This window comes from Microchirus variegatus (genome assembly GCF_963457635.1).
Source record: "Microchirus variegatus genome assembly, chromosome: 7".
Lineage (NCBI taxonomy): Eukaryota > Metazoa > Chordata > Actinopteri > Pleuronectiformes > Soleidae > Microchirus > Microchirus variegatus.
This window is the reverse complement of record NC_139808.1, coordinates 3,267,434-3,293,557: the sequence shown is the minus strand read 5'-3', so window position 1 is coordinate 3,293,557 and position 26,124 is coordinate 3,267,434.

Here is a 26,124-nt window from a genome sequence, read left to right as displayed (position 1 = left end):
TAATCACCTCACATGCACACAGTCTGCAGAAAAAGGGACTATGACTAAAATAAAACACCAAATTCCCCACAAATATCCCGACCAGACCAGACCTTATGCTCCAACCACCAAAATGCCCACAGCGTTAGTCAGCAGCCACGATCAAAGGTCAGGTTTGCTTCTTAATCAGCCATCCTTTAAATAGCAGGCCCTCAGCAAGCTTGTCCTTAAAGTATGATGAGTACACGTTTAATATAGCATAATGTCTCAAACCTCGGCGCTTTGGCTTATTCTGCAAATTAGCCCGCGCGTCTGTACTTTTGCATTGTTCCAAGAAAAGATGATGCATGGGGTTTCATGTGCGGTTAAAGTCGAGTCGCATTTTTTATTGTGGTTTCTCAGCTGCTGCTTGGTCTGAGACGGGTTTCAACCCCCATCCTGCATTACAGATTTCTTTGAATGCCTTTTCTATTCACAAAATTGACGTGTAACTGAAAGACACCTATTCTGTCGTTTGCCGGGCTGGCTGTTGTAGAATAGAATAGAATTGGAGTGGTTTCGTGCATTGTGTACAGTGCAGAAATATGAATTGCAGCACATATTGTCATTTCTTTCCCCCCCCCCCCCCCACCTAAAGGCCTCCTCAAAAATCAGTTTTTGCTCATCACTGAAGATGCTGCTCGTCAAGTGCTTTTGTAATAGTTGACATTTTTAGTGAAATTGTGATTTTTTTTTGTTGCTCCTGTCTCAAATCACATCTAAATAGCACATCTGTGTATACTCGCAGTTACTGTTCAAATGTGTCTATGGGATTGTGTGATACGGCACTGCACTTATGCACTGCACTAAATTCAGCCATCAGTGGTCTTTGAACATGTATTAACTAATAACTAGACCTCTCTCTCTCCCCCAAAGAATATGCTATGTAATAAATATTGACATTTCATCACCGGGGTCACGGATAATGTTCATCTCTGGGTCTATTATTTAATAGATTTAATGAAATAATGACAGGGATGTGGTGTTGATTTGGCTTGCATGTCGAGGGTCAGCCGGCTTTCGTATGAGTGAATTCAGAATGGGTATATATACTGTTTGAATAGCGGCGCCTCATTTGAAATTCTGACTGTAGCCTCGTGCCTAGCCCCACCGTCTCACTGAAAGGCTTTTTAATTTCTCCCCTTGAAGTGATTATTCAAATAGCCTTCCTTGAGACGCCGTTATCAGGATCGCGGAGGTAGACGAGCCTCTGGCAGCACAAAATGCCCAGCCCAGCTCCCCCTTCGCCACAATAACCACCATGTGTAGTTGGACAGCACCCAACAGGTACCCTCTGTAGCAACCCTTATTATACAGCTACATCTCCCCCCTCAGGCTGAAAACCTATTGTATTAGCCGATTGGCAGGTGGCAATTTATTCATGAGGATGCCTGATATTTTTTGGCATGATGTAGTAGTGATGCTGTTGGTCAAAGGCCCCCGTATTAGGTTTTTAAAATTACTTTTTTTTTGGTCTGAATCCAAACTGGGTTTATTTTTAATCTTTCTCTGCTCCACGAATGTGTAGTTATTTTATTTAAGTAACAGTTTTTTTTTTTTTCTTCTTCTCGTTGCTTCATCACCTATCATCTCGTCCTTCAGTGAGTTTTTCACCTTGGATGAATGAATAAAAAAAACCAGGATCCTCCTTTTCTTTTTAACAGCTGTTTCCTCGAGGCTGTCCTCCGATGCAGCTCAGGCCAAATAAATTCACAGATTTGCTGGATATTTCTCGACATTCTTATATCCAGTGTGAAGTTTTGCTTCTCTGGGCTGTGTTGGTGAGGGGGGGACTGGCTCAGTCTTCATTAGCAACTCTGTGCATCACTAGAATGCTGATGAGCTATGAAGCCATTCATCTGCTGGAAATGCCTCCCTGATTCCAATTTGAATCTTGTTTGCAGTCACATTGTGTGAGCCCACTCTTCTCCATGTTAAAGAAGTCTCTTTATGTGAGACATCAGAGGGGGATAATTGCTTTTAAGTGAACCTCATTTAGTGCTGGCCAGAGCAATTACTGTAACTGCAGTTGTAGCATTTTTGGGGCCTGGAGCAGCTGTCATTGAGTCTCTGCAGCGTAGATATCAAATGGTAAATAGAATGACATTGGCGTGGCATCTTGGGAATGACAGATCCTTAGATGGATTTTAATTAGTTTTTGCAGGTTTTTTTTTTTCATTCAAAGAACAAGATAATTAAAAATGACAATAAAAGGCATTGTTTTATTGTTATTGAAAATATGTTTTTCACAAGGTGCTGCAAGGTGAAAAAAAAAAAAAAACAGCTACTACTGTCTCTGCTGGCAAAACCCCTCTGGGCTTGAGGGAGATGTTTTATCATTAATGTTATTCAGGAGCCAAATTTTGAGTTTTGCTCAGCTGGGTGCTTTAATCTATTTTTGCTGTAAATTAATGAATTTTTAAAGAGCCCCTCGCTGTATATGGCGTGGATGAGGGAATGCAGCAGTGGTTCGGTTTTCAAACGAGCCTCTATTCCACCGTCATCTCCCCCCCCCCCCCCCACACACACACACACCCCTTCACCACCAACCCTCCTCACGGGATGGAGAGAGCGAATTTACTGAAGCACTTCACTATCATTTTTTATTCATCCAGCAATTCACTGCCTAGTTCTCCTCTTCCCACCTCCTCCCAGTCTATTGAGTTGAATCTGTCAGTGAACTCGTCTGTATATGCACCAATTCATGTCCTGGGTTTGTATGTGGACGCAAATCTGCGAGGGAAGCATGTGATGGTTACTTTGAGTGGGTTTGTTGGCTAATATCAGTGGCACATTTGCTCAGATGGTGTTTTTAATTTGACAGTGTTAGGCCATGTATTTCCCCAGTCTGACTATACAGGGGGGGGGCCTTCTCTTTACAGGGGAACTACTGTAACTAACTACCCACGATCACATCTACTGGGTGAGTTTAGAAAGGGTAGGGGAAGTGGAGGTTGGCCACTCCTGCAGTTCATGGCAGTTTGCGTGAGTCATTCCAGCCTTGTGGTATCAAAAACACCAATACATTCGGTGGTAAGTACATTATAAATGTTAGCTTTCCGTGCTTTGCATTCAAGTCTAATACGAGCTACACGAAGAGAAGTGTTTATTTACTTTTCTTGCGCTATATGTGAAAAGATCAGGGCCTACAAATTGGCTCCTTTAAAAGGGGAGTTAATGTGTTTAAACAAGAAATTTCAGAAAATACAGTGTTCACAGAAGCTGTCATTTGAGATTTTATGTATGCAAGTACTAATGAATAGCCAAGGCCTGAATGAATAAGACTGACTTGACACCTCAGTGCCTTGAAGGATTTAATAATTCATTATCTTGTATACTTTTTTTGTCTTTGAGTTTTGATAGGCCTTCAGTATCACTCTATTTTTCCTGAGCTTTTTTGTAGTTTACTCGAGAGAAGCAATTGATATGCTCATTCTGTATGATTCACGCTCTTAGGAGACATTAGCGCTGTGTGCAGGAAGATGAACTTGCTAAGCTGACGCAGCTTAACTAATAAGAATGGGGGCTTTCATCGTTGTATTTGGTTTCTGATTTAATCATGACGGTGGCTCCGGGTAGCTGATATCAAATTCACTTTCAGGTTAAATGACAGTTAAGGGCGGGCGCATTGCAGCAGAGCCAGGCACTTCTCGTTCAACCAGGAACATTTACATGTAAAAACAGTCCTCATCTGCATATGAGCAACCACGAGACTCTCTGCGTGTAACCATGTAGGACTACTACAATTTCTCCTCTAATCTTATTCATAACTTAATATTGCTAGATTGTTATCTTCGGCACTTTCTGCGGACTGCCTTCATGACATGGCAGCTTAAGAGATGACACCACGGCGAAGACGAGTGTAGCGTCGACCATAAATCAGACTTGATTGAATATGATAATATCAGTGGTCTGTGAGGCAGCGGCGCCTGTGGCTGCGTGTGTACACTTAAACACTGCATGTGGTTAATTTGAAGTTTCTCATAGACAATCTTGAAGTCCCCTGGTGATCACGGTGTTTACATGCAGCATGTATTCACACTTGGTTTTTTAATAAGATGCCCACATGTACAGCATCTAAGTCAAATGAAGTGGTGGGGGGAACTACGTAGTGAGTGCACCACCGTACAGAGGTGTTAGTGGACACACGGGCATCGCAGGTGATCATTTTACTCAAGTTGAACAAAGCAACACGCATAGCGCCATCAAAGACTTTGTTATCTAAAGCCAGTAAGAGTCCCTTAATCACACCATGTGTTTAGTGAGCTTGAAACGCACAGAGAAGTGATATTTCAACTTCTGTTCTTCCATCCACTGGGGCCTGTGTCTGGTAAATTGAAGGCTTTCCGGCCCCATTCAGACCTGGTTTTAGACATCACAGTGATCCAAGTGAAGATAGTGCTCGGTATGACTGTTACACCTGGCATGAAAATATGTCCTGGGTGCGTCTCCTGTGGCCACATATGATCGGCTCTGGTGTCCCCGCCCTTTATTCAATAAATGCTGAATATATGACAGTTTGCAAGAACTAAATTATGGTTTTAAGGACTGTGCTCGTGTCCACTTATATACACTATCAAGTGGAACTACAGCTGTAGCTTCAATATGCTATTAAATACTACTACTTCTACTGTGCTTGTCCCACTATACAAGCACTAGAGGCTGGGCTACAACGATTAAATGAATATACAACAGAATAATTGTGGTTTATGACATTTTATGGACCAAACAACTTATCAACAGACTTAATCGATTATAGAAATAATCATAAGTTGCAGGCCAAACTAGCGAGGAACCAATTTATTGTATTAAGTGCATCAGCCTCCATTCTGCTAGCAGGCAGAACACCCCCTTTCAGCTTGTTTGTATTAGGCCGTTTCTGGTTTAGCTCGTGGCTAGTTGTGAGCATGTCATTCCCGAGTCTTTCTTCCATCCATTAACTTAAAAAAAAAAAAAAAAAAAATCAAATTCCTAAAGCTGAAAGAGTCCAAAAATATTCACTGGCCTGAATTTTGCTATATTTTTGTCGCTGCTGTCATTATCGTCTCTGTACTGACTTGTGTTATTTCAAGATTTAAGTGCGCGTGTGTTAGTCTGCCTTTGAGAAATTTGATTTGGTACAGTTTCAGTCGGAATAACGTGTTTGCATGCGTTTTATAAATCTGTCTAAGACTACCACTATTATATTTTTTTCTTCTAAAGCTAGTGCGTGAGGAAAAAGGAGCTCTACTGGTGCTAAATAACTTGAATTATATGGTTGATATTGTGGCAGCGGCTGCAAATAAATGAATGTGTGAGCGCTTATTAGCGTTTATTTAAAAAAAAAAAAAAAGAAGTGAAACTACCACTGGACAGACGATGTCAGCTGAGGAGACAGAGTGTGCACTGACGATCGACTCTGTTTGTACATCCTCAGGAATTTGGCCACATGCATCCTTAAACCACCTCTGAATGTGCTTTCTGGGATTGTATCTGCGGATGCATTGGGAGCGATCGTAGCATGATCCGGACGCGATTCCGTCACTCAGGATGTAACGATGCAAATGTGCGATGATTCAAATGGGTATTGTTCATCCAAGTAAAACGGTGTCTGCGTTTCGTTTTCTCATCCTTGAACACCTTTTTTTTTGTCTTCATTCCCCGTATCTAAACTCGCTGAGGGACGGGGCGTGTTCCAGCGACTTCTAACGCCTTTTCAGGCTGGTTTTTAGCTACTTTACATGAAAAGTAATTTGGTGTGAGAAGTCTCCATTGTTTTCCTGAGGAAAAAGCAATGTAAATGTTTTATTTGATTTCATGCTCTGTTAGAGAACACAAGCAAAGGTTTGTTTGAATATATCTTGGGTTTGTATTTTCCCTTAATTTACTTGAGATTTGTCTTAAGACAAAACATGGCTCAGGTATTTGGTACATCCCTGCTCAGGACTAACCCAACATTTTTGTTTCCATAGGGAAATATAATGACTTTATACTCGATATTGTCGGACTTTGTTGCTGTAAACGTTTCTGTTGCTTAACTGTAAGAATTTAATCTTGTCCTAGATTCTCTAGTCTTTAAAGGAAAAATAGAAACCATTTAGACAAATAACGTATAATTAAAGAACAGGATAGGCTTACTGTGATAATAACGCCAGGTAATTATATGCACCCTGATTAATAGGCCCTCGGATTAAATGGTGTCAACTAGCTAGCAAAATGACTTAGGAAGTGCATGGAAACGCCACTATTTTATTGCAGTATTGAACAGTGTTATCGCGCAGCTTTTCCTCATTTTGTGCCAAGCCTAATGGGCACTGATGTTTTTCAGAGGTAAAGTCGTCCTTTTTCAAAGGAACTTGCTTGTTCACTGCAGTGCTATCGGTATTTACTAAGGAGGACTGCAGTGCGAGTTGCAGTTATGTCAGCTCTCGTGTGTTCATTAGCTGATTTCTGTTTACAGTGTAGCACCCGGTGATGAATTTTTTAGTGTCTGAATGACAGTCTGGAAGGAAAGGGAGGCTCAGGTTTAATTAAGTTCACAGTTTTAAGCCTGCTTAACAAGGTTAAATACTTGAGATCAGCAGATGTGATTTGTTGCCTTATCCCTCAAGTCCTGCCTGTGCAGACACTCGAACTAGTTGGGGATGTAGTGTTTATAGATTCCTAATACATTCTTTCTTGTGCTGCATGGAGATTCTGCTGCAGTCCAAAATATGGGGTGACGAATATTTCGATTGAACAAAAAATAATCAGTTCTGGTGACAAATAGCCGACTCCTACATGCACTGTGATTGACGGCTGCACAGAGAAGACCTGTCTCATGCAGAGTTCTGCCTGCCTGCTAAGGATGGTAAAATCTCTCAGATTATTTTCTGAGCAGCACTATAATGAAGCTTTACTTTGGAGGGCGGATGGAATTCGATATTTTAGAATGAAATTTTTAATTTCAAGGTCAATTTTTTAGGTGCACCACCATCGTTTAGGCAATTAGGAAATCACAAGACCGCTGTGTTTCAACAGTCGTGTGTCGGTTGCTCGTAGCTTCTCCATTTGCTTTGACAATGTTAATGTGGACTAGTCCTCCTGAAATAGCTTCATGTAAAAGTTGGCGAGTGTGTGCGATGTGTGAGGCTCGTGATCTGAAGTGTACGAGTGCCAAGTTGTGCAGATGTGGTGCTGGTTGGGAAGAAGAAGCTGGTGGTGGATCTGCGAGACCTGATGATTTGACAGTTTTTCCTTCATACCCCCCCCCCACCCGTACCTATAAGCCTCATTATCCTCTGCATGCTCAGCAGAATTGCACAATGCGTGTTGTCGTAATTTCGGTGTGAAACCTCGTGAATTAGCCTTAATGTAGCACTTGGAATCTCCGTCTGTGATTCAGAAAACCCCTAACAGAGGCCAAGGAATCACTCGGTGGAGTTGGAGGAAATGTTGATCTTTTAAGAATAAGGAAACCCACACAAGTGATGACTCGCTCTTGCCCTATCAATTCCTACCCATCCCTCTGTCTTGCTCTCACACATAGTCTCTTTTGTGGTGATCGTTGTTTAATTTTCTATCTGCGTTTTTCTTTCTTCTTTATCTCTGTGTCTGCACCGTTCTCTCCAGTGCTCTTCACTTAGCAAACAGCACGTCTGTAGAGGATTCAGAAGAATGCATCTTGTTACTCAGATGAGTCATACTTCCTCTGGCCTGCATGCCTCTCCCTCAGGGTGGACGAATGAGAGGGTGGAGAGGTTAGCTGGGGGGAGGGGCCCCGACGACTGACGAGAGGTGGTCTGTGCCAGTTGACCAGTTTCATTTAGAAAGTATAGGTGTGTTGGTCTTGGGACCCGAGACGCACATTAGTGCCGCTTCAAAATTTGTTTTTTTTTTGTTCCCTTGGACGTTGTGTGTGACTGATTGATTTGACCTGGCTGAGTCACCGCTTTCAAAGAGTAGCAGTTTGGAAATCTCAGGCCCAGCTTCGACCCCCTCAAGTCCACCGAATGTGCTTTGGCCCTGGGAGCGAAACCCAGGGCTCTGGGCCTGTGGCATCTCCAATCTGAGAGATCTGTGTTCGTCTTAGTGAAGGAAATTTACATGGTGGGATGAAAAGACTGTAGGGGAGTTTGCATCTAGTTACAAAGCTGCAACATTGCTCAGGAGACTACAATATGATTTTGTGTGCAGTGTAAATTTATGATGCAGTTAAGTGTGTAATACAAAACGTATCTGGTTTTCTTTAATCCCCTAAAGTGATGCATGCAATTTTGCTTATTATTACTATGTACGACAACGTGCATAGAGTTGTAAGCGAGTTTATCTTTATGATACTGATGGAATAGTATTATTAAACCATTAGGCCCTTCATAGCTTTAGCTCTGTCTCTCCCATACCTGCTCATCTTGGTCTCCTGCCAAAATCTATGACTCACTTGAGACTGAGTGACCTACTTTTTGAGTCTTCTAGGAGTGCCAGAAGATCTTTTTTATTTGCACGACAGTACTGTGGGTAAATATAAGTCAATTAAAATACACTTAATGCACCCATTTTTGGATTTAAGCACTAAGGGCTGTGTCAGCACAGCAGCAACCTCAGAGGATTCCCTTCATTATCACAAGGAAAGAAGATCTGTTGTAAACAGTTGAGCTTTGATATCTCATTAGAAGCAAGCTGAGTTCAAGGCCACACTGGCTCTTATCAAGCCAATTTAAAACATAACTCATTTAACTACTCCTGCAATGTCTGTGCGTTTTTATATTGCACGTTTGTGGTTCGCCCAGGTTGTCGGAGGTTTTTTGTTGTACAGGTGAAACATTCATCTACATGAATCGGTGAAAGAAGCCCTAAGGCTTAGTTAGTTTGTTTTAGTAATGATAGACTTTTGGCTCTACTTTTTAAGTTTGAACAGTCGCTCTCCAGGTTTATTTGTCGGGAGATGAAAGGTTTATCAGCATTTCCCAATAACCTGGTTTCTAGTTTGCTTATCTTTTGGAGTAGAAAAAGAACAGATAGAGGCAGATGTTGGATGGTTTGGTTACGTTAACTTTTTTTTTTTGGTTGGGAAAAACTTAAAGCGCTTATAGCTGCTGTTTTGATGTGTTGTTCCTCATTGATGTAGAAACAAACTGTCATCGCATGCAGTGTCTTTAGCTGCTATTTTCCTTTCTTCAAGGTTTGGCTGCTTTGTTACGTCGGTGTTTGATACCTTCTTCTTTGACATGATTTGCCCCACTTGCACCCGACCTCCTGGAAACCCCCCAGCATGCCCGGGCCCAAGGTGTGTGTTCAGTCATTTATTCGGCTTCCTTTAAAATGACCTAATGTTCACCGTGCACACTTCAGCTCCATTTTGTATGCTGCTCTGACTCAAAACTGGAGAAGGTTTTGGTAAGTGTTGGTTTTGCTTCCCCAAGGTGAACCACCTTTACCACCACTCTGGCATTTTGATTTCCCTTTTTGTATTCTCAAGCATTCTACTTTCAGTCAAATCGTCCTTGTGCCTTTGTAAAGCCCTAAGAAGACGAAGTGTTCAGCCCTAGTTCATGGTCACCCCCTAATACTTTATGCTCACTCTTCTTTTGTTTAATTCGGTAGAATATTGCTTAGTACTGCTACTACCGTATTTTTGTGTTATTCTTCTGGTTCTGCCTTAAAATGCCGTGGCACCACACATTTGCTTTTCAAAAGAAATGCTGATCAATTTTAAAGCCGGAGCAAGCTGGGCTTTTTTTTTTTCCGAGCTGCATCACTTTAGTTTATAGTCGCATTTTAATTGCATTTTCAAGTAGACATGACCAGGTGCTGCCGAATGAACACACAAAATGCCACTAGGTGTTTTTCACTGTGTTGAAAAAACAAAACTGCATATAATTTGATATGAATTACGAGAACTTGTTTAACTGTAGCTGTTTGTAGCTGGGATGGAACACAAATGTCTGGTGTTTGAACAGAGGATGTCACACTGTGCACAGGGAAGGACAGTAGAATATGTCGCTCATTATTTGATTGTTTTTGGAAGGTGTTGGATCAATTAATGGAAAATATTTTCACTCCACATCAAAATGTTGTCCTTTTCCCCCCCTGCCCTTAGGTGTCCTGCTATTCTTATCCTGCTATCACAAGCTTTTTCAAGCATCAATGGATCTAATTCATAATTATATCATGAATCGATATAGGCCAGTATGTGACTCGGTCTACATTAGCTGTGTTGTTGTTGTGGAAGGTAAGACTTTAGCGTTTAGCTTGACACGGTTCCGAAAATGACACAGTCACATCGCTTTGTGATGAGTTATAGTGACAGCAAGGTTCAAAGTGTTAGAAAATGTCAATTATGTTGACGTTTTTGTTTTTCGATCAAAGTTTGCAGTGAGCCCGCCGACAGTGACTTGAAGTCATCATTCATCAATATTTAGGAAGTGGTGGATGCTAGTAATAGTAATAACTAGAAAAGCACTCGGAGAGCGCAGTCTTCCGCCAAGGCAGCTCAGTGTCTACAAAGGACACCCTGCCGGTGTACTTGCAGCATGTACGGATCGTAGCCAAAATTTAATCAATTGTTCCTGGTCCCATTGCGGACATTTCTTGAAAATTTCATCCAAATCCGTCTGCGACTTTTCGAGTTATGTTGCTAACAGACAGACAAACAAACCTCCTTGGCGGAGGTCAAATATAAAGTTGCCTCAATGTATTTCATCCAGAATGTGTCGTCGTTCACAGAACAGGCATCTGAAAGTCCTGAAACCAAAATAATTTTCTAGTTCTCATTTTTGATTTCTCCTTTATTTTATTTATCTGCTTAGTAAGCGGCGAGTGAGTCAGGAACACGGGACCGAGCGCTAGTTTTCTTTGGCTTTACGATGCATTCAATGGATTTCAAGACTCTTCATCGCGGCAGAATGCATTTGTTGTTGTTTTTTTTTCATTTCAAAAGTAGTAGAAGGATGTTTTGGACTTTTTACTTCATAGTTTGCAGGTCACTCAGAGTTGCCTCTGCATTTTTTTTTTAAAGCGAGGAACAACATAGGTCTGGAGTTTGCGTTTGTCTTTCTGCCGTTCTCTTGCACAGTGACTCATGTTGCATGGCACATGATGCCCCACTTTCACTTCGTGAGTCATCCTGAACAGAATATCTCATGTGTGGACCTAAATGAAACATGGACTTTTCCCCCTTTTTTCTGTGGTTGAAGCAAACTATGTGACATTTAGTCATTGCTGACCGAGATCTGTGCATAAAATTAGTGCTCATTGGAATGACCAAAGTGTTCGTCTTCATAATTGTTATTTTTTTTATTTTCAAATAAATGACCAGGTAGCTCCACCTGTAGAAACGTTTCAGTTTTACAGTTTTGTGGTTGTATAAAGTGACAGATACGATCAGTCCCCGGCCAAATTAATGAGCAGAATATTATTATAACCAATTTGTCTCCTTTATTTCTAAAGCCGATTGCCATTTTTTGCATATTTGAGACATGAATATGAGGAAAAGAAAAGGAAAATCTTCTGTTAAACAAATAAAACAAGCCCTATCCTGTCTTGACTACATTTCATGATGTTATTTATCCATAATAAAAATCCTCACTCGTCACAAAGACGACATAAAAATAACGTAATTGATATCTGAAACGTTTATTGGTCTGACTTGAATGTTAAACATCTGCTGCAGCATGAACATGTGTCTTTCTCCCCGTCGCTCACACGTTTGTCTCGGTTAATGTATTATTTACATTAACACCTTCGGCGGCTTGTTACATCGTAACTGCGGTGAAACGATCACAAAATAAAAAAAACTGTTTTGTGTGTCTTATCCACTGCTTCTGTGTTCAGAACATATGTCTCAACCGCTGCTCTCTCGCTCTCATCCTCCCTCTCCTCCTTGAGGCGTAACTGCGTAAAGTCGCAGTTGTTTAGTTTCAAACATCAAACTGACTCGCGCTAAACGATTGTCGGTAAATGGTGTTTTCCATGAAAACGCAGACACTGAATGTCCGAGAACAGGAGGGTAAAATATCTGAATTACAGCAGTATGAACGGAGTGAGATGTCGCATGGTTCTGAATGCACTCGGCAAGGAAAATAATGTTCATTTAAAGCTCCCATAGAGTGGTCCTATCGCACATATATGTGAGTTATGGAGGTCTACTTACATACATTAACTTGTTTTTATGCTCAAAAACCTCCTAGATGCTGTAAATGAGCCGATAGAAATCTCTCCTCACTGAAGCTCTCGTCAGTCGCGCTGTTTCAGACTGAAATCTCACCCCCAGAAGAGAGCCCTCCCAACTGTCTTGTGATTGGCCAATACCTGGATGTGACGTAATTAGCACAACAGCTCTCAGAAGCACAGCTCCCCCTCTGGAGCGGTGGATGCACTGCTACTCTGTTATCAAAACATTGTTTTAACAGTGTTTAAAAATAGCTTCTTCACGACTCCTCGCCGCAGTCCCTTTGACGACCTTTGACCCGGAATCGGACTCAGAGTCAGAAGACACTGCCGCTCGTGAAACACCTCCACAACGGACGTTCTTCTTCTTCTGCGGTTCAATGTACGCAACCGGATGTGCCCGGACTAGTGCCCGGAGCAGGAGCATCCGCTGTTTAGGAGAAATGCTGTTTACGTAACCGGACTGGGTTTTTTCAGGGATCTCGCTGAGCCTGAGATTACAAACCAACTCATCGTTCTCAGCAGCGGTTGTTTCGAACTTGTTGTTTCGGCTTCATAAACAAGTTAATGGCGCAGATACACACCAAAAAAAACAGCGTTAATTGGTACTTCCGTTCTATGGGAGCTTTAAGTAGTTGATTATCGTAAACACTGATCACTTTGAGTAGTTTCCAGTCTCGTTGTAGTACGTTACATTATGAAAAATACACACCGCGTGAGCTGTGGTTTTCTCTGCATTCACTTTGTTGTAGTTTACATGTTTGCATTGTTTTACATTATTAGTAATTTAGTGTTTTGCATTATTAGTAATGAAATGTAACTGTGGTTCTAGACATTGAAAGAATAGGACAGTATTTGATATATTCAACTGCCAGCAAAACATAAAGGTGTTCAATTGATAGAGATAAGCAGCACATTCTCATCTCTGAAAAACAGGAACCAGCACAAACCTAATAAATGAGTAAATGACTATAACCATTAATCAAGATGGGAAGACACAGACATAAGGCTGTTCAGGATCTTATGGCGGGATAAAGTTTATTAAAACTGAAGTAAACATTCTGTACAACACACACACACACAAATAAAAGACGACTGTTGTTATTTTTTGAATAATCACCCGTCTGACAAATGAACTCAAATATAATTGTACGGATTGGTTAGAGAGATACCTTGACGTACACATAAAAAAAAAAAAGACGGTCATCTGTCTTAGACGTTAATCCCTCGGGGGGGGGGGGAATGGAGACCGATGTGGCAGTAACTCGTAATCTCGTTCTTCTCAGGTGAGCAAGTTTGTTCGAGAATGTGCAGAGAGGGAGGCACTGTGCTGGAAGATGCACTTGTGTTTTTCCAATTTATTTTCTGTATATAGATATATTTAAACTGAATAAAGAGCAGCGTAAATTCTGTTAGTGGGGGGTGTGCTACATTGTGTGTGTGTGTGTGTGTGTGTGTGTGTGTGTGTGTGGCTGCTTTAAGAACCCTGCATTTGTTTGCTGGCTGTGTCTGGGGCCCAAAGTTGAGCTCTTTCTGTCAGATGAGTGAAGCTCTGCAGAGGCAGCCACTGGGAGTTCTGTTTCATCTCCTCTCATACTGCTCTGGAGCAGACATGCAAATACGCTGTAATGAGCGCAGCCTGTGAGGTGGTGGTTGTGTGTGTGTGTGTGTGTGTGTGTGTGTGTGTGGTTGAGGGGAGGGGGTTGTGCAAGAATGCGAGGGGATGAACTCAAGAATTTAAAGTGTGAAAAGGAAGGTGGAGGGGGGGAAAAAAAGGTGAGGTTGCTGACAGCTGCCAGTTTTTTTTTTTTTGTGGGGGGGGGGGGGGGGGGTGGTGGTTTTGGGACAGCGTTATGTCAGGAGCTTTGGAAAATGACAGGAAGTCTTCCATCTCGAATCAAAAATTCATCAGTTCTTTTTCCCCAGCACGGTTGAAACGCAGCGATAAAGATGCAAATGGTGCCACGTTAATTAGCTTCATCCTTAACACCAGCAAGATGTGATGTGAGAAAAAAAAAAAAAAAAAAACCCCCGTTGCATAATCATCAATGTTAGCAGCTGTAATGAGGCTTTTGTATGTGTTCCGGCAGCCTAAAGTGGCTGTTGTTGATGTAATCCCGAGATTTGTGGCTGTCTTGAATTTTACAGTTTACTATAAAGATGCAATGTGTTGCAACAAAACATTGTGAGCGAGAGTACTTTGCGATAAGAGGGATCACTTCACTCGTTTTCCAGACACATCGCACGACTGAAGGAAATTCAGGTTGATTTGGGTTTTTTGTCCTCCCGTGGATTCTTTAATCGTCCGCAAACCCGGGTACTACATATGATGATTTATGAAGATGGTAACCAGCTTGCTGTGGGTGAGACAACAGATGCGAAGGAATATTTCACCTGTCGTCCAAGCGTCAGTCTGTGAAGTGTGCCATAAACCCCATTAGTCTGTGCTGTGCTGTCCAATAGCTGCGCGGATGTGATTTTATTCACTCATAAAGAATTAAATACCCAGTCAATGTTGGGATGCTCTGGCCTCATCCAATAATGTAAAGCACTCAAGACTTTTGATGAGCACTGCAGATCGATCAGAGGTTAACAGCTACTTCACACAAGCTGAGACCTATAATATGTCATGAGGTCTTTAACTCTCTATATCTGTTCAGGGGCCATAATACTGGGGCTTTTCTGCTGATGTGCACCAGGATATAAAAGTCGGGGGGGGGAATAACGGGCCCTGTCGTTTTAGTTTCTCCCGTATTTCAACAATCATGAAGCAAATTATAATAATATTGGATTTAAAAACCTTTGCGTGAGACATCAACAGAGCTTTCATGTGCTTTTTAATGCACTGCTGTGTGAAATACGTAAAAAGAGAAGATGCACAAAGGTGTTTTTGCTTTTACTTTTAATTATTTCCTTATTTTGTTTTCTTTTCAAATCATTAAGCTAGAGGACCTTGGACTTTTAAAATGTATGTCAACATGTTGCAGTAAATCAAATTTCTCAAAGTGGTAGGAAGACACGGAATGGCACTCCACACGCTAACAACTTGCAGCCAGCTAAAACGGGAACCTTCTAATCCTAACGAGCTGAAACTGAGACACACCGCCACCTAGTGTAGCGGAGGCTGGCGCATCTTTTCCCCAAAAAAATCGAAGTCGAAAGACAACCGCGAACTTAACGGTGCATGTTAGCGCTAAGTGTGACTGTTCACACCTGACATTCAAAGAGGTCATGAATGCGTGTCCTGTGACCACATGAGATTTGAATCTGGCTTTTCTTTATTTAAATTCACACTGAGGTTGTAACTGTTCACGAGAACAGAATGGTGTTTGTGAGTCTGACTGTACAGATGTGTGTGTGTTGGAGAGAGTATGAGATAAGAAAATCCCTAGCACTACTCGCACCGCTGTAACATGAAACAGGATTTTAACAATAACAAAAAAAGCAGCTCACGAATGTGGCCACACGTCCTCTCCGAATGTCATTTTTGTCATCAGACCTGTACTTTAGCATTAGGGCTGCAACTAACGATTATTTTCATAATCTGTTGATTATTTTCTCGATAATCGTTTGGTCCAGAAAATGTCAGAAAATGTTGATAGGTGTTGCTAAAACCTAGAAAGGATAACGCTCTCAAATGTCTTGTTTTGTCCAAAAATCTAAAACTTTTCTGCTTTAATGATTTATTTTATGCGGAGCAAAGAAACCGGAAGAATATCAACATTTAAGAAACATCAAAAAAAAAATCAGTAAACTTGCTTAAAAACACAAAAAACGAGGAATTTAATAGTCACTTAATAATCCATTAATCGGGTAATTGTTTAAGACCTCTAACTAGCATGATGAAAATACTCAGGATAGAGGATAATACGTAGGTGTGAATGCAGTCATAGCACCTGTTAAAGAACTATTATTAAATCGTCAGTCTATATCTAAGCTGGACAAAGTTTCCTTTGATAAAATACCATAATCCCTGAAAGGTTCTCTGCTGGTGAAAAGACTGACAACAAAGGTTAAGTTAAGGATCTTAATGCCACACATGCCCTCACATCTTCCCTATGAAATTAGAGTTGAATGGAAACACCACAGCTAGTTTCACAATAGTAGTACAGTATTTCCATCTGTTCCTGCCCTACTGTCTGACAACACTGATCACATTGCATTGGGATCCTGACAGTCTCTCTCTCTCTGACAGGCTCATCATCACAGGGAGGGCTGGGTGGGGACGTCAGCAGAGTTTCAGGGTGTCTGATGCAGCTGTGACCTATCGCTGCTGAATATAACTGACTTTAACCTTGTTATTAATAAGTTTAATATTCAGTTATCACGCTATCTCACAGCCCGTCCCCGATAGTAAAGCTGCTGCAGCTTCGTGTAAATGAGAATTTGATGTGTTTTGCACTCCTGTAAATTGAATACCTTTGGGTTTAGATAGCTGGTCAAACAAATAAGCCAGGAGATGAATCTCTTAGCTGGAGAGCTTTAAAATATATGTTTTTCGTTTTTTATGATTTGGGGGTTCTTTGCTATTCTGTAGCAATATGGCCATCTCAAGTTGTTTGGTGCTTGATTTGCTGCGTCTCACTGCCACGTGTGTGTGTTTAGGCTGAAATGATTCTAATAAAATCATTATTAGGCCTAAAAGCTTTTCCTTAGCGGCACCAGAGGTGTGTCAATATTTTCCACTTAGCATCATCTAGCATTGTCTTGTCAGTGAAGAGGTGGAAACCAAAACCTTTTGTCTTGAACTGACAAGTTTGCCGTTTGTCCATGTAAGCTCTCTGTTTCTTGTGAAGCAGGTAGTAACCTCACACTGATCAGTCATTTTTTTTTTTTTTTTTTTTTTTGCCAGGAGGTATTTTGACTGCGGAGCTTAAATCAGCAATGGCTCCCGCTACCTTCCCCACCCAGATAAATAGCAACATAGTCTCCAGGAAACTGAATTAATTGAAATTATCTGGAACGGAGTAGGGTGAAGTGAACAGGTATAGACACCAACAGCGGTCTGTTCCACATGGACACAAATTCCTTCTCCGTCACATAATGCTGTGAGGCTTCAGTGTTTTACTCATCAACATTAAAACCAAGCATTGCCCTGAAATATTCTGTGCAATTCCCAAGGAATGCATTATTCTGTATAATAGTAGATAATTCCTTGTGATGCAAGACGTTTGCTTTCATACTGTAACGGTGTTTGGTGCAGTCAATGATCTCCATGCTACTTGTATTTGGGCTATTTTTGAGTATACGCAAGCTATTGATACTATTTATTTGTCGGAGTGGTTAAGGCTGAATCCCAATTCCACCCCTTCCCCCTACTACTTTGTCGGAGTTCCCCTTGGCCCTCAATACAGGGTTGAAGGTGCTAGGGGTAAGGACGTTCCCCTAAGAAATGAGACACCCCTCCATTACCGTCACGCCATCCTCACTTGACGCTCGCGGACTGCTACATCGACAATGGAGGCGGCAAGCCTATCGCGTTAAACAATGCAAAAATGCCGTCCTCACAAGTAATGTCTGTTGCCCGGGCCATTTTTCCTGTTTTTAATTACACTTAAAACCATAACGTGTCCTGTCAAGGGTTATCGGCTATCTCATCTAAACAAACTGCGATAGCAGCTAGCTAACCACTTACGAAAGGAACACCGGGATATTAGCATCGGCTACGACTAGCTAGTAATTCAAAACAAACTAGTGATTCAGTAAAACCGTTGAAGAAGACCCCAATAGTATCATTACGCGTGACTGTCGTCATTAAAATGCTGAAAATAATTGTTTCAATTCACATTCAATCGCTCCGTAATTGTGGGAGTCCTTGGCTTGAGCCGTCGCTTCCAAAAAGATTTACCGGCCGGCTTTCAAACTTCGGTGACAGGTGATGCGGTGGATGCTAGGAAATTCCTCAAAACCCTCCTTTTTAAAGTGCGGTCCTTTGGAAGCTTCATTTCGAGGGCTACCTAGCCCTACGCGTTGGCTCTAGCCCTTAACCCAAATGAGAAACGAGACGGCCCTACCCCTCACATGAACGCGCAACTACAAGGGTTAAGGGGAGTAGGAAGGGGTGGAATTGGGATTCAGCTTAAGTCTGGAGGTCAGAAACCTGACTCAAGGAGTGCAGTCTGTGTGGCTACAAGTGTTTGCAGTGTCTTTAGCATGTGCTGTCTTGTTGTACAACTTCTATCGCAAGCTACATTATCGCTCAGGGGCGAAAAAGGCAGGGATTTATGGCTGCCATTACAGACGACTTGCATGATACGTACATGTTTTAAATGTTAAAACGCGTGTCCCGTGAGTGTTATCAATCTACAGGTATAGTTTCACACCAGGAGTGTTTTAAAGAGCCTGAACCAGAGGAGCTGTAAACTAGCGAGATGGAGCATTAAGAGTCAAAGAGCAGCACTTCAACGGCATGTAGAGGCATCCAGCTTCATCAGGCTGTAAACTCTTTAATATGATGTTAATTATTTCTGAGAGATTGAATATTGATTAAAAAGCAAAATGGTTTTAATTATAACTCCGGCTCCAGTGCCATCCTAAATTAAAATGATTTTAGGCTTTCCATATGAGGAACATCGAACATATCTCCCAAACCTCAAGATATTTGAACTGTTTTTGAAGGTGCTTTCTGTGTTTGTGAGCGAATGCTCGGCCTCGGTGTAACCGGTGTTGCAGCTCTTTCTCTCAACTCCAAATGCTGATCCATTGTCAACAATTTGATTCTGGTAATTCATGCTTGAATAATTATACCTTGGTATCTTTTTAACACTCCTCTGCACTTGGAAATGAGGCTCTTATATATAGTTGTTTCTGAGTGGGAGGGACATGAGCACATTTAACCATGCCACATGTGTCCAACTACATCAGACTTTCATCTGCATTAAACATACTAATTAGGGCTTATGATATTTCATAATTCTCTCCACATCAGGAGAAAGATGCCTGTCACACAGCAAAGAGATATTGGTTTATTATCTCATAGAACTTTTAATATTTTTTGTCTGCACAAAGCAACACTCCAATATTATTTTGATGGTACATCAACTCACAACAGGGTGAATTTCTCCAGGTTTGCATTGCCTGCATTGGCAATTTTGGCACTATGTCGCTTCTGGTTTCGTCTCCGTGCCACAAAAAGAACAACAACACTCTACTTCCTGACATACGTCACTCCACCCAGAGTTGGTGGTGCCCTCAGACTATTGCACAGTACTGTATATTTTACAAAGGCTGCCAATTAATTGGCTGAAGTCATATTTTTATTGCTGCCAAGAATGACTCGCTTACCTTATCGAGCGTCATCACCTGTGTGTGCAGGTAAGCTGGTGATGTGAAGGAGCGTGTTGTTACTGCCCAGTCTTTACTTAGCAACAGCGTAGAAGTGCTTTGTCAACAAATGCATGTTACTGCGACATACTGTATTTTTTCATAGCAGTTGAAGGAAACAAAATCATATTTAGGGTGGGATTTGTAGAGCAAATCCTACATTGTGTTACTTTAACTGTGAGGCCACCCATTTTATCACTTTGCCAAGGTTAATGGAGTAAATAGCTGGCTGATCTCAGGCAAGTTCTCTTATCCCCACTGCTTGCCTTTAGAAAGTGGCTCAATATTTACCATCCACATTGACCTGGATATAGTGCATGCAGATGAACATATGCCCTCAAGATCATCACCAAAATGCCTCGGCCAGCCAGTGCCTTAAGTGGTCTATTTGTGATTCAGCAGCAGGATCTTGTTGGCTGCCAGGCTGGCATGGAGTCAACCTCCCGGGGGGGTTGTGTGTTAATGTTGGCCAGGGTAATTGGGTTCGCATGGTTGGTGTCAGGGCCCCCCTTCCACCTCCAAGACAAAGGCCACCTCCCAGGCAAGCTGTTAGGGATAGCGAGACAAACCCCTTGCTGTCGCTGCTCTGACTCACTCAAAAGGCTTTATTCACTTACTCGAACCTTTTTTTTGAACATTGAACAAGGGCCTGAGAGCCTTGTGCTTGTGTTTGCACCCCTCAAACATCCTGTCCCCCCTTTTCTCAGCCCTTTATAAGTCATTATATAAGTTGTTTAAAAATCCAACACCTCATAAATCATTTGTTCCTTTCTGTTGCAAAAAAACAGTCACTATTTGGTTCACACTCCCAACTTAAGTAGGTTTTAGCTGTTCGTTACGTTATTATTTGGACTGCCATATGTGCTGAGCTAAACTAGTCTCTCTCGGGTGGGGGGAGGTGTTTTCGTGGAAACAGCTGTTCCTGGGTTGTTGTGCGCTTTCTCCCAAGTGGAAAGCCAAATGACACTACATGACTTTCAGAGTCAGAGGATTGCCGAGCATAGCGCGCTACAACTGCATGTTGTCATGTGTTCGGGAGCTTTTGCAGCCCCCGCGAGTTCACGCTAGGCGAGCGTCTGGCGACGAGGGGGTCGGACGCGGCGCGATCTTCCCCCAAGGAGGAACCGCCGAATGATACGTCTCTCTACGGAAACACACGTGATTTAGCTTGGTCATCGCAGCATTGGTTTTTGTGCCGTCTGTTGTTATTTTCTTTATTTCACATACACTATTTCTTCTCCCCCCTTCTCTCCGATGAACTGGTGTTGTTTTCCTGTTCAGCTTCTGATTGGCTGGGGTTAGCTGGAGTCGTCACAGACTCCTGATCAAATTTCCAGCAGGCTTGAATTGAGATTGAGGATGTGATGTGTCGAGCAGGCTCCCGCGCGTCTCTGCGAGCCATTGCTTTGAATATTTTACACCTGTGGACTGCTGTACTACTGAAGTACACGTGGTGATTAGAGGCGTTAAGCTGCGTTTTGCTAAATTGTTTGGCGTGTGGATTTAAGGCAAAAATCTCTTTGAACTCGGCTTAAGAAACCGGTTTGTTCCGTCATGAGCAATCAGAATGATGTGAGTATCCACCGTTGATTATTATTATTATGTAGAACATGCTAATGCGCAAGTATAGAGAGGGAAATTAAACTTTGTGTGATCTTTGATATCAACATTTATCAGCACTATGTTTTAATTATTTGAAGGTCACGATTCATGATTGACACACCACACTAAGACAACGTATTGTCAGATTTAAATATTAATGTACACAATAACCAGTCAATTGGAAACTAACTGTAGAAAGAAGAGATGTCATCGAGAGTCATGGAGCTCTGTGTTACTCCGAAGGTCCGGCAATGTGTCGCTAAATCTGCTCAGACCTCCAGTAACATTTTCATACATGGAACGCAACACCTATTGTAGTAAGATGTAACCTGCTTGGCATTTCGTAGCGTGGTTCCAGTATGCTAATTAAATGCGTAAATGCAGGGTTTTCCCCCTCTGAATAAGGTTACATGTCTGATGTTACAAACGCGCCTAAAGCGCTAGTTATCGCTTTAGCGTGAGTTCAAGTTTTTCTGAGTTTTTCCTGTGCATAGGAGCACAAAATATTTCCATACCGGTGATTTCCGATAAGCGGGAGGGGGTTCGATTGCGATCAGCAGTTGCTGTGGTTACTAATAGTTGGCGGATGCTTCGGGTTAGCGGGAGGAGGTAACACGTAGTCGTGCGACAATGGCTACAACCCCAACACGCCTGCAGGACATCACGCTAGGGGCGTGGTTAAATCCTCAATTTCACCTTTGCTTTTCGAAGGTTGACGTTGCGACGTAATTTCGATCAATATTTGATGTACGATCGAGATTGTGACACCACTACTACTGGAAGAGCTAGTTCTAGGTCACTGCTTCCAAAGCAACCAGTTATTTCACAATCTTTCACGTAAAAGATTGTTTTTAAGGAGCTTTAAGTACATTGTTTTTCAGTATAACTAAAAATAAAGATCAGATAACAATTTCATTAAATCATTAATGCAGGAAAATAGGCTTCACTGACTTTGCCATTGCCTCAGCTCTTAAACTGCCCCACTGTCCACAACATAAAATCTAAGATAAGGTTGCATACACACCACTCCCCTCTCATAAATCAATGTGGCGCTGTGCTAAAATAGCACTAGAGCTTTTGATCACATTTTAGTTTCTTGCTAAATAAAAACCCCATAATTTGTCTGCTTTTAAGTTTTGTTCACAGTCATATGAGGCAAGATCATACGTTATGCATTTTAGAACACAAACCAATAGATGTATAACAAAAAACGTTCATATTTTAACCTTTCTCTTCCATTTTAATATTAAAGATCTTTCTGTTATAATTTTAGGACAATTTTTTTGCATAACTACCTATCCATTACTGAGCATTTGAGATAATTCATTATGGTTTTTTTTTTAGAAATCAGGTATTTGCCAATATACGATTCAGGTTCCTCCATAATGTTTGTCTGATTTTCTTTTTTTTTTCACATGGCCAATGTCTAGTGCAGCAAGAGTCTACAAGAGCAGATTATATCTGGAGATGAAAGGCATTCAACATGGTGGATTTTCACTGACTGTCTGGTTTCCTGCCTTAATTAAAGAACTACTACTACTGTGTTGTTAAGTAGAGATTTTGCAGTAGCAAACACGCTCATTCATTTCCAACAACCTACTTGCACACACAAACACACACACACACACACACACAAAACGATGATGCTTGATAAGGTTAGTGAGTCATTCTTGGCAGCGCTAAAATAGACTTCAGCCAATTAATTGGCAGCCTTTGTAAAAATATACTGTACCGTGCAAAAGTCTGAGGGCACCACCAGCTTTGTGTGCTGTGAAGTAGAAAGAACCCAAAACAGAAGTTGCATAGTTTCCGATACAGATGATGCATATCTGCTCGGGCTTTGACAGGGGTGACATTCACCCGGTTTATTATCTGACATTAAATGTGCTCCAATAAAGTAATTTAGAAGGAAATATACAATGTATATGGTCATTATAACATTGTGAAACCAACAAATCTAATACTTTTTTTTTTTTTTTTGCACAGTACTTTACACCTCGGGAAAACTGACCTCAGTGGTGGCCATGGATTGTGGCACATAACATGACACATTTTTCGTGACCTTTAACTCGTCTCGCTGGTGCGAGTGCATTTTCTTTCTCCACTTGTCCCGTGGAATAAATCCATTTAATGTCAAGCCCTGTTTGCTTTGGCAGTTTGCATTCAGGGGTCACAAACCCTATTGCTTGCTTTGTGGCCTCTCCAGGCAGCCCGATGGTATTGATCTGCAGCCAACTCCCAAATCTTCCACTACCCCCCCAACTGTACGTCTACAACTGCTGGACACTTTTTTTCCTCCGACTCCGACGTCCTCCCCTTTTGTTTTGAACTGACTAATAAGACAAAGGTGTCTCTGTTGCCTTTTTAAGGTTCAGTGGGTTTAAAGGAACTCGGGAGGGGGTTTGCTTTGCTGACAACTCTCTCTCTCTCCCTTCAGTGTTTAACTGCCCCACAGCCACAGTTGCACTCTCGATTGATTGGCAGAATAATTATGGACTTGATTTGCTCAACCACAGGCAAAGTGGGATTTGGAGAGTGGAGGAGCATGTATACAGTTTTTCTTTTGTGAAGTGTGCAGCAGAGAGCTCTACCTTTCCTGCATATTTAAAACCAACCGCACGACATAACACCCCGCTAATAACGCTGGCGTATAGATCGCACAGGAATACGCACATTCTCGTATTCGCTCGTACGGTGGCCCCCCAGTTGGTGCCCCGCTCCGCTGTAGGCTGAACAATGTGCTCAGTCGAGTGAGCGGCGAAGTGATAATTGACACATCCTAAAAATGCAAGTAAGGACGGGGTTATTAATGCTCTCTTCCAGGGGGTGGTTTCAGCGGAACCATTAAGCCCTTAATTGAGAAGGAAGACTGACATTAAAGCTGTTGCCTTGGCATTGCCGTTACCTACTTGCTGTTTAATGAAGATGAGGCTTTGGGATGTTTGCTGCGAGATTACAGAACTCATGTGCAATCACAATTCCCAGGCGCACGGCTATTTTAGTTTGAGAGATCTTAAAAATAACCCCTTAAGTCCTTTGCCTCCAGGGCTGGAAAATGTGAGGTGTCGTCAGTCTTTGAGTGAAGGGCAGGTGAGCAGAGAGTTCCCGCCTCTCCCCGTTTATCCCTCTTGCAATTGCTAAGAAAACAAGGGCTTCTCCCACGCTGGCTATAAAGCTGTTGATATGGAAGGTATGACCTGGGTTTCGGTCGAGAGTAAAGATGCCAAGCGCTTGTTACCAGGTTACATCACTGTTGTTGTTGTGAGTGCATGTGCCAGATCTGTGCATAACAGAGGGAGCAAGCTTAGTGATTCTTCCCCTCCCTTTTGCCAAGTACCATCGTACTACAGTACTGGAAGATTCAAAATAAGATCCGTCTCTCGTGTTCTCTGTCTGACTTTCACTTGCCGTGTCTCTCATTTAAAGACTAATAGCGGTGCATGCTTACAGTGTGTTCTCTTTGAACTCTAGTGGCATTGTTTTTGAATGCAGCACTCGTGTATTTTACAGTTCAGATGCAGCACGCACGGCCACACGTGTCTGTGTTGCCGAGCACAGACACGCGCTGTCAACAGTGTTAACCGTGACAGATGCACAACTGCAGTAAAAGGGGATTAATTGCGGAAATTGTAGATAAGTGCAGGAGAGCACTGGCCTGGTACCTATCAGCAGACTTGCGTCTGCAAATTGGAATGAGAATGTGAGCTGAATATCGCACTCTATAAGTCGGAGAGAAAATTACAAGAGAAATGCACTGGAATTTGAATGGAATTTGATCTAAGGAGGCGACTAGGTGTATTATTAAAAACTGGAGTAGATAGTTTTCATGGACTTTATTACTTCATTTTTTTTTTTATCCAGGTCCCTTTTGCCTGTAGATGCACGAGTTTGCCTTCATTAATTGTCGACGCCACACTCCAGTTGTTCTCACTGAAGTGTGAGACAGTGTATTGTCGTCCTCGTCTCTTAAATGGGGGGGAAAATACATTGGTCCAACAGGTGAAGCACATGTAACACGGTGTTCACAAAAGCCAAATCGAATCATGTTCTTGACTTCTGCACTGTAATCGGGGCCTGAGCACGAGGGCCAGGAACCTGTTGAGATGAATATTTTTCTCCGTCATTGCGCTCCTTTTTGAGGAGGTTAACGTGCATAAAAACTCTTGAAATTTGGCACGGAGGTCGGGTTGGTAAAAAAATGTCATGGTCAGAAAATAATTGTCGGATTGGGATGAAATTTGGTGAGTTTTTCAGGGTTACTTTACACCTTCTTGAGGAATACTACTTTAAAATTCTACTTTTTTAAAGCTTTAACGTAAACTGAACTACATTAAATGTCTGTTGCGTTGGGGGCGAGGGCCCTATCATGACTGGGAGTCCTACAAGTGGTCCTAGTTCACTTTGTTCTCCGTTGCCTAACTTCTTACCAGCAGAGCATTGATGGAGGTTAAAGGTGTGGGAGTCTCTCTGTACCTCACGATTTGACCGCGTTTCAGAGGCAAGGGCTCCACAAACTATGGAAAATTTAAAAAAAATTCAGATTTTTATTTGTTTATTTCAAATATCCTGATAGTAAAAGGTGTCGCAGGAAATTTCAATGAAATCATGTTGTTGGTTCCGCTTTCTTTCTTTTTTTTCTCAGTGTCTGCATAGGCTGCTCACTGTCTTGTCGTTTACGTTAGAAGTGAATCCAAAAATGGAGCGGCAGCAGTAACAATCTCGACTTGGATATTTGTTTATATATTGCATGTCATATCATCATCGCAATATTCAGCAGCGCTATTGCATATTTCCTTAATATCGTAGTGTATGCATAGGATTTCATAATAAAATGCTAATTTTGTTGCGTTACAGTTCATTTTTTTGGAAAATAAGTATATTTAAAGATCCAGATGTAACTGATTCTGTTGCATTCTAGTCGTACGAATGGAGGAAAAATGTGTCAACTGGAACACCTTATTTCTAAGGAAAAGGGGAAGAAACAAAAGTGTGCCCCTGACAGCCGTGTTCCCCACAGCGTGAGCAGCGGTGCACACACACACACACACACACACA